Consider the following 10,453-nt stretch of genomic DNA (forward strand, 5'->3'; position numbering starts at 1 on the left):
TCCTAGATGCATTCAGTCTGCCTACTCCAGATAAAACCAAGCCACTGATTGAACAATTGACAAATATAGTGGAAAAGGTAAGTGATGCAAACCTTGATACTAATGCAAGATTATTAGAATGGTCTGAAAAGAGATTTCAAAGTAAAGTGAATGAGAAAACATTAGGTGATATAGCACTTACACAAGTTGCACTACCAACTAAGCTAGAGAGTTTGAAGAAGGTACTTGAGAATATTTTCTCACTTTACATCGAACTGTGCAACCCCACACTCTTCACACATGAGACAAGGAATCAAATACTAAGCTTGGAGAGTATCATACAATCATCGGCAGCTAAATTTCCCATAACTCTAGCTCAAAGTAAGAAGCATTTTAGAGATTTATTGTAAACCCAAAGTTAGTTAGCAACAATATCTACCAAAGAAGCCTACATAAGGGCCAAACTGATCAACATCCAAACATTAATCTAAAAAACTGTTCCTTTATGCAAGAGGATATTGTGTATTTAGGATTTATGATCTTAGCTAATGGTTTGAAAATGGATCTTGACAAGGTTAAAGAGATTTTGGAATGGCCTACACCTAAGAATGTGGGTGAGGTAAGATAATTTCATGGTTTGGCTAGTTTTTATAGGAATTCTATAAAGAATTTTAGTTTTATTTGTAATGCTATGAATGAGACAATGAGATGAGATATAAAGGATTTTGAGTGGACACATGGAGGTGATAAGATTTTTGAGACTTTGAAACAAAAGGTTTATGAGTTATATGTATTGGCTTTTCCTAATTTTAATAAGGGATTTCAAGTTGAATGTGATGCAAGTGGCAATGCGATAGGAGCTATATTGAGTCAAGAAGCTAAACCTATTAATTTTTTTAGTGAGAAGTTGAATGATGCTAGAAGGAAGTATTCTACATATGATTAAGAGTTTTATGCTATTGTTCAAGCCTTGAAGAAATGAAGACACTATTTGATTCCTAAGGATTTTTTGTTATATAATGATCATTAAGCTTTACAATACTTGTAAAGTCAATAGAAATTGAATCAGAGATATATGAAGTGGGTTGAGTATTTGCAGAGTTTCACGTTTGTGACCAAGCATTAAAGTGGAATTACTAATTGAGTTGCTAATGCATTGAGCATAAGACATTCTCTTTTGATCGAGATGAAGATTGAAGTTCTTGGTTTTGATGAATTGAAAGAGTTGTATGATACTAACCTTAATTTTTTGAGGTGTAGAGAGAGTGCAGAGCACCAAATCTTTCAGATCACATGAGTAAGTATGATGACTATTTCATTCAAGAAGGTATGTTGTTCAAAGGAATTCATACATGTATACCAAAAACTTCTATAAGAGTTAATTTGATTAAGGAAAAATATTGTGGTGGATTGGCTAGACATTTTGGAATTGATATGACATTGAGTTTGCTGAAGGATAAGTATTATTGGCCACAAATGTATAAGGATGTTCAAAAGTTTGTGAGGAATTGTAGATTTTGTCAAGTTGAAAATGGAGTTAGTTAGAATATTGGATTGTGTACACCTATTTATGTTCTTGAGAAACCTTGGAGTGACATCAATACAGATTTTATTACTGGATTACCTAAGATAGTAAAATGATATGATCCTATATTTGTTGTTGTGGATAGATTTTCTAAAAATGGCTCATTTCATACCATGTAAGAAGACATCAAATGCTGAACATGTTGCTAATATTTTCTTCAAAGAGGTTGTTAGATTGCATGGATTACCAAGAAGTATTATTTCTTATAGAGATATTAAGTTTGTTGGTTATTTTTGGAGGACTTTGTGGAAGAAGATGGGTAATGAATTGAGATTTAGTTCTACATTCCATCCATAGACAAATGGGCAGACAAAGGCTATGAATAGAATCTTGGGTAAGATGTTTAGTTGGAAACAAACCAAATAATTGGGAGTTGGTATTTGCACAAGCTAAGTTTGCATATAATAATTATGTGAATAGGAGTACAGGGAAAAAACCTTTTTAGATTGTTACTAGAATGCAGTCTAAAGGAATATCATATTTGAGGGATGTTGCTAGTGAAGAGAAAAGAAGTGCTAAAGGAAAATAATTTGTTGGTTTTATGAAGTCTTTACATGGGGAAGTGAAGTTGAGATTGGAAAAAAGTAATTAGATATATAAGGAGAATGTTGATAAGTCTAGAAGACATCATGTTTTTGAAGTTGGTGATGATGTGATGGTTCATTTAGAGAAAGGAAGATTTCTTGTTGGAACATATAGTAAGCTAAAGATGAAAAACTTTTGACCTTGTAAGATATTGAGGAAGTTTGATAGTGGAAATGCATATGAAGTTGAGTTACCTAATGACATGGATATATTTCCTATATTCAATGATTCTAATTTGTATAAGTATCATAATTCATATTCAATGGAGTTTTTGTGTTAGATGATTATCCTAAGAAGCACATTGAAGAGGTTGAATAGGAATTGGAGCAGAGAGTTGGTAAGAGAACAAGAGGAAAAGATTACTATGAGTATTTGGTGAAGAGGAAGAATAGACTAGTTGAAGATGCTACATGGATATCTCAATCTGAGATGGATTTAGCTCAGGTTGTGACACTTGTATGATTTAGAAGAATTATTTCTATTAACCCTAGTTGTCTAATGTAGGAGCATCCTAGGTTTCCTTGGAATCCTACACTTTTAGTCTTTCTAGCAGTTTCACTGAGTTCTTTAGACCTTGCCGAGCTTTTCAATGTTAACTGAGTTGTTTTTGTGGTGACTGAGTTCTATTAGTATGAATCGAGTTGTTCCTATGGTGACTAAGATTCATTAGTTTGAATTGATATGTTCCTTTGTTGACCGAGTGTTTCTTTGTTCATCGAGTGAACCTATTGTTATTGTTGCTTTGGTCCTTCTTTGACTGACTTGTCTATGTTTTTGGTTCTTAGTGGGAACCGAATCTTGTATTTACTTTAGATCATGAATTTAATAATGGGATCTTGTCTAGGGATGAGCGTTGACCATTTTGAGGTTGACCTTCTTTGTAATGTTCTAGAATTTTTTGTAAGCCATTTTGGCAAGTATAAGTAGAGATATTTGGTTTAGTTTAGAGGGGGGAAGAAGAAGAGAGTACTAAGAGAGTCAGAGCATATATTGCAAGCTCAAGCTAGATTGTAGATCTTGAAGTTATATTTTGTATCTAGCCATAACCTAGAAGGCCATACAGTTGGACATGTATGCTGAAAACTTGATGAATCAATACTCTCTCTCTCTCTCTCTCTCTCTCTCTCTCTCTCTCTCTCTTTGTGTCTTTGTCTCTGTGTCTCTCTCTCCCTCCTTGGTGCTATTCTCTATGTGTTTTCTTTCATTGTGTTTACTCTACAAGGTGCTTTGAATAGTTGGGTGAGTCTTTGGCCCTAGTTGTTCATCTCTCCTTGCACCAATTACGTCTCTGCATTTTTTTAAACAAATGAGTAAATATATTTAAAAAGATGAAAAGTACATCAAAATATCTTCCAGTCTCCATCAAGGTGTCTAATGCTATTTGAATCAAACTCATTGAATCACCAAGACTTCTTGGAGATCACCCATTGCTCTATGATCATCACCTAGATGCAATGAGGCCTAAGTATTTCATTCATTCTCATGAGAGATGGATTTATGTGCATTACTGCTCATGAAACATGAGTCAATGTGTTTGACTAAAAAAACTACGAAGTTGAATGCCATGTTAGAAATATAACAATGTTACTTGTTGCAGAAAATATATCTTATGTATTTTAAATTTACTATCATTTTAAATATAAAAGAATGTATTTGTTTTGAAACAAATGATGCTTTTCACTTAATCCAATGGTGAATTCCATAAGAACTTGTCCTTAGAAAAAGAGGGAAGTTGGTGTTCAAGAATGTCATGCCACATTGACGCACACTTCTCACCATTGGCTTCTCTCACTACAATAATTATGTAAATAAAATATCAAGTCTATTCTATATTTCATGATATTAAATTATTTCGATGTTTATTTGGATGTTTTCTATTGGTTCACATGCCCTCTTCTCCCATCCTCTCTCTTCTATTAAAGTTCTTAGTTTGCATTCTTAGACTTTCTCATTCTGATAATGGATCATGGATTATGACTTGAAACATTGATGTCAGAAAATTTTACACAATCTTCCAAAAAAGCATAATATTAACAACATTTAAATACAGTTTATTTTATGTCTAATCTTTGACAAGGTGCAAATATATTTTTATCTCGAGTAGTTTTATATAAATTTTATATGCTTAATATTTTTAATTTATTGAATAATTATAATAGTGTTAATATAATTTCATATTATATTCTATTTATATCAAAATTATTCTTAAAACATGTTTTATACTAAAAATTAAAAAATGATATCTAACATATTAATTTAAATGATGTTATACATAAAATACTACATTGAAAATTTTAAATATTTGAAACTATAATGATTCATTAGATTTTCTTGTATAAAAGAAAAAAATGAATTTATATTCTATTTTGATAAATAAGCAACCAAAATAAGGGGGTTGACCCAAGAACAAAACATGATATGCATTTAAACTACAAACCCACATCAACAATAAAGAAACATCTGGAAATCTGCTTGCAAGCACAATCCAAACAAGATCAACCAAAACACAGGTGAAAGGCAATATCCAACTCCTCTACTACCTTCAAAAATCCTCTTATCCCATCTATAATGATAACAGTTAACTAGTAATAAATTGTAGTAACTATGCAAAGTCTCGCTATTAATATTTGAAACAATAATCTATATGTGATACAAAACATCCATTAAAAACTTAATAAAAAGGTTTAACTTCCACACTGGGAAAATCTAGTAAACCATAATTTTGGAAAGTTTCATAATACTCTAAAACAAAAAGAAACTATTCTTAGCCCAATAGTGGAGATGGGGTCACTTGATAATCCTTAACTCAAAAATAGAAGCAAACATCATGACCTCTTCCTATCCCTAGGTTTGGACAATAACATCTTACTCTAATCATTAGCAAGGAACTTAAGAAGTTCCTTAGTAATGTCATCTTCCTAATCCTTTTATCCTCCTTTTCATGTTGTAGAAGGTAGAGCATGGATGTTGAAGAATACATGACTTTGACAATAAAGTGTGCTCGTCTATTGAAGCATTTGTCTAGAATATGTAGGTTATGTTTCATTTTCTTCATCTTCTTTTTGTTAGTGGCACACAAATCAACACAAATCACAACATCTAACTCCAAAACCTTAGACACATGAATTTATAGTCACATAAATTTTATATATATATATATATATATATACATATATAATTGTTTGAATATTGTATTTATGATTGATTATAATTTTAAAAATAATAATATAGAAGGAGATGGGGGAAGAAATATAGAGATAGAAAGATTAAATAATATTTGAACTATCCAATCTTATTATTTTAAATATTTGTATTTTGTTTATTATTCAAATTATTATTTGATAATAGAATAACTCTTTGAGTATAATAATATTTTAAAATTAAATTTTAAAAAATATAAATGATTGAAAAATAACAATAATTTTTTAAGAAAATAATTAAATATATATTTTTATTCCTATCCCTCCTCTCTCCCTTTTTAAAACATAAATAAAACTATTGATTACAAAGCCTAATTATCTACTTAATTCAACTATATTTAAATTCTTAGTAATTTGAAATTATAACTTGTCAATGGGCTCTTGGTCTATTGGTGAAGTTGAAAGGCTCACAAACAGCCCACCAAGGATCAAGTCTTGTTGTGTGCAAGCCTCTAAGTTATCATAAGGGATGAGGACATGATTGTGCCTCAGGCAAATTTGGCTTAGTAGCATGGATGCTCCTTAATCCTTGGCTCTTAGCCGAAGAGGTTTCAAGCACATGTGGGCCCATATTGGGTACCTAAAACTTGTTCGTGGATGACCTCCATAAATTTTTTTAAAAAAACTTCTTTATTGATAATTAAAATCTCATATACTGCACAAATTTAATTACAAATAGACTAGAATTTCCTTTCATGACCTTGCACACATATTCATCATACATATTGTTTTTGAAATAAAAAGCGACCATTAACAAGGGGGTCGACCCTTACAAACCAAAAGCTGGTAACTAACACATTACTAGCAGTGACCAACAATAAACAAAAAACTAACTAAAACATCACAAAACCACAGAACAACTAACTTAAGAACAACTAAACTAAAATAAAAATCCAGAAGATCTAACAACTACAAAAGTTCAACAAAATAACTGTTGGCATATCAAGCCAACCCAAGTCTTAGTTACAACTGGATACCAACAAAACCATAAACAATAGAATAACAAAAAAGTCTTGGATCCAAGGATCCCATTAAACTAAAAAACTCAATTTTCTTTTTTTTGCTTCTCCTTTGCAGCTAGCAGAATCTGGGAGTAGTCTTCAGCCAAGAATTTGAGGAGGAGCTTATGGTCCTCCATATCCATCCTAGTATCTTCCTTTTCCTGTGCTAGTAGCTGGAGGGTGGTAGCTGTGACGTGGGTGACTTTAAGGGAAAATTTAGGTAGGTAAAGAACCCTTCCTCTAATATTTTAACCCTCTTATCCAAATTGACATACACCTTCACTTTCTCCTTAGTCTCTTCCTTGATATCCATTTCCACCTTTTTTGCTTCTTCCTTTATTTTTTGTACCTGTATATTATATTGCAAAACACTAGGATTAGTAGGAATCTTAGATTTTTCCTTATCTGGGGATGAGATAGTTATGGGGGAGGTGTCCACTTTGCTGCTCTCTTCACAGAAGGTTACGGGCTGGAGGGTGAAGCTAGCGAAAACATGGGTGATCTCCATGGTAGCAACATTGTCAGCTGACACCTGAGTCTGAGCATTTTCAACAGAATTATCCTTCGAGTTAACACTTTTTTCCACCTTCTCCTTTCCATCTTCTCTTTTAGAATTAGAGTTGTCTTCCTCCTCCCTTTCTTCTTTATTATTATATGAGCTTTCCTCCTCAACCTCCTCAACTTTGAATCTGTTGGATTTTTATTTGCATCTTGCCTGGGATTGGGCAAGTCTTCCAGATCTCCTCCTAGTCTCACCCTTGGCCTCCTCTTCCACCTCAATAGGTTTTTCAACTTTTATCTTTTTGTTGCCCTTTTGTTCCACAGTCGTATCAGGTTTTTCTTTTTCTTGTTTTCCTGATAGGGGACGGACGAGGGGTATGAATTTTAGTGCCAGTATTGTTGCTCAGGGGTGAATTCTAGTGGTGGTGCTGGTTGTCAACCACCACCACCCTAGGGGTGCATAGGGCAAGGTGGAATTGGTACAGGCAAAAAATTAGTCCTTGATGGATTGTGGTAAAATTATGCCCTTTACTCCTCTTTTCCCTAACATTAGCTACCATATCCTCAAGAGAATGTAGAAGGAAAAATGGGATAGAAATGAAATCCCTATTCCTAAAATGATTTAACAAAGGGAAATGGTAGTAGTAGTAAACACCAAACTTGCCCTCCAACGTCAGATATCTCATGAGAACCAAGCACACATCGTCCCATGGGGCTGACAGCTTGTCCCTTTTAAACCCTCCTCTATATCGAATCGGTTCCTCATTTTCCGCAAAGAAATTGTTCATATTGGTCTCATTAGCAGTTTTAGTGACCTTTCTCCATTTTTTCTATTTCATTGAAAGGCCAGTTGCCATGGCAATCACTTCCTCATTCACTTGGAACGTGATTGCATTAATGGTGACCTTGCGATCATTCCACCCATTAACAAACTGGAGGGCACAATTCTCGTCGTACCCTGCTATCGACTGCATGTAGGGCAGAAAACCCCCTTCCTTTAGCAAAAACCAGGTGGCCATCCTATCTTTGAAGTTCTCCATTTTTGTGGGCTCCAACCTATTTAAGTGCCCCCCCCCCCCCCGCCCCCCATATCTATTCTGCCAATATCCTATTCCTCTTCTTCAGTGGTGCGCATCTGAACTTCCTTCTCTGCGAAATCTGTGCAACTACTTTCCACCCTGAGATCTTTAACATTAAGCAAAATAATTTTACAATCTTGTGCTTGATAAGTTTCAAAATCCCATGCAATTTCATTATGGGAATCATGATTGTATAGTATCATAATTTTCACACTCCGAAAATCTCTGATAGTCTGATAAAAGATATCATTCGTACTTTTAATTAGTAAGTAATTTAAATTCCACGATGGGTAACCATAATGATGAAAAGACATCTCTCTTAATTTGCATTCACTCATTTTTCCATTTGTACGACCACGTCTTCTAATCATTTCCAAAAAGCCTTTGTTAAATTTAGCGAACACCAAAACAAAATTGCCAAAATTGATCCCAATTAAAAAATTTATAGTCATAATTAAGTGATATTCCCCCCTCTTTCTTTGGTTATCAATGACTTAATGTCTTTGTTAAGATCTATCATACCCCTCCAGCACGTGATTGCCATTGATTTAAACCCATGGTAGTTGCCGCATCAGCCACCTTATTGTTATGCTAAAGTGTGATTGCTAGTATACTCTTACCCACATTTGATAAGGTTCTATGCAATAATTTACTTGAATTGTTGCTACACCTTATCCCTTAAAGGATACCACATACCATTCAAATTCCTAAAGTCAAAGTTTGACTTGATTTAGAGGAAGATAATATTCGCACTAGGTTTCGTTTTAGTTTAGAGGAAGATACCAAGATAGTTCTAAATTTGACATAGTTCTTAAATTTAGTTAACATGTGGAATTTGCTTTACTATGGGAGAATTACGCTTTATTTAACTTCAAATACTGTTATTTATGGATTGCACACATTTTAAAGGCCCGTGTTTAGTTACTTTCCAGATTACATAATTTGACGAGATATTCTTTAAAGCTGACTACTTTATTCGACACGATTAAATTATTTCAATGTGCTTGATTGAAATAGGGTTGATCTTTTTTTGTTTGGTGTTGAAGTTTGAATAAGTCTCTAAACTTTGCGTGAACAACACAAAAGTTTTTTTTTTGGGGTGCAAGTCAGTTTTGATTTTATTTGTATTAGTGCTTCATTCGGCATGATGTTCAGGGATCGGTTCAAATGGCTTTTTAAAAGTCATTTATATATGAAAATCTTATTAAGACTTTAGATTGATATGAGATTAAGGAAAAATTAATAATATATTAATTCTTTATTTGTATTAATATTTTGTGGAGATTTAAATGGAAAAAAATTATTTATTAGAAGTTGCACATTTGTATGTGGTGTTCGTTTTGTTTTTTGTTTCGTTTTTTGATGTCTTATTGAGACTTCATTTTTATGTTTCAATAGTAACATGGATGTAAACAGAGTTTCCAACTTTCTTTATGATTTTCATAATTTTCATTTATTAAAATCTAGATCTTGGAAATAGTCTTAACATTTTTGTCATCTTCCTTACAACTGTGTGTAAGCAAATATAGATCGTAAATCATAACTTGTCCAAATTGATATCAATTATTTCTCGAGCAAACTAATGAAGATGTTGCTAAGATGACACAGAACCCCTCTTTTATTGTTCCATAGTGCTCATTGAATAAGAAAAATTATAAAGATTACAATATACCATCTATTGTATATATTCATTATTCTTGTCACTTAAGTTTTCCCTTATGAGAAATTAATTTAAATTCAAAAACTTTAATATTGTTAGTGTCCTTTTCTCTACTTTTACATGGAGGTATGATTCTACTATACACTATCTAAAATGGTGTATGTTATGTCTTTTATGAAATAATATAATAATCTCTTTATTCATATACACAAAGTTAATAATAATTATTATGTTTGACTAACTAGGAAGGATAAAATATTTAGGTCTATCCTTTCCCTTCTTTCCTAATACAAGTTTTATCAAATCCTCAACCTACTCAAGAGTGATGATATGGAGATGGATATGAATATTCCATTAGGAGAAACCGAGAAATAACTTATAAGGATTCTATGAGGAAAAAAATTGAGAAAGAAAAGGTGTCAGACAAATACATTTCATACTTATTAGGAGTGTTGGGATTAAGGTGCCTCAACCTTTGCGATTCCTAGCATGATTTAATTAATTTAATTATGGCATGTCACACATTTTATTAACTATATCCTAAGTGTAACTTCTAAGTTGTTATTGTTGTGGTTCTACAACTCACACCCCGTTTTATCCACTTGGCCTAATGGGACCCCCATTGTTTCCTTTTTTTACTTGTCACTTTCTAATCCCCTTAGGTTAGTTTAGTTAGGTTCCAAGTGAGTCATATTGCGATCTTTAAGCTCTTGATAGTTGGGTACTTGTTTGATTGGGCCTAGGCTTGTTTTTTCCCTTTCTCCCTTTCTAGTTTCTTGGTTTTGAGCCTTTTTGTTTGAAACACCCTTATAAAGTTTTGTGAATTGGCTTTTAGGTTTTAGGGAATTGGGGATATGTAAACA

The sequence above is a fragment of the Cupressus sempervirens genome, chromosome 7 (assembly GCF_028749045.1).
Source record: "Cupressus sempervirens isolate cs-2001-9-10 chromosome 7, ASM2874904v1, whole genome shotgun sequence".
Taxonomy (NCBI): Eukaryota; Viridiplantae; Streptophyta; class Pinopsida; order Cupressales; family Cupressaceae; genus Cupressus; species Cupressus sempervirens.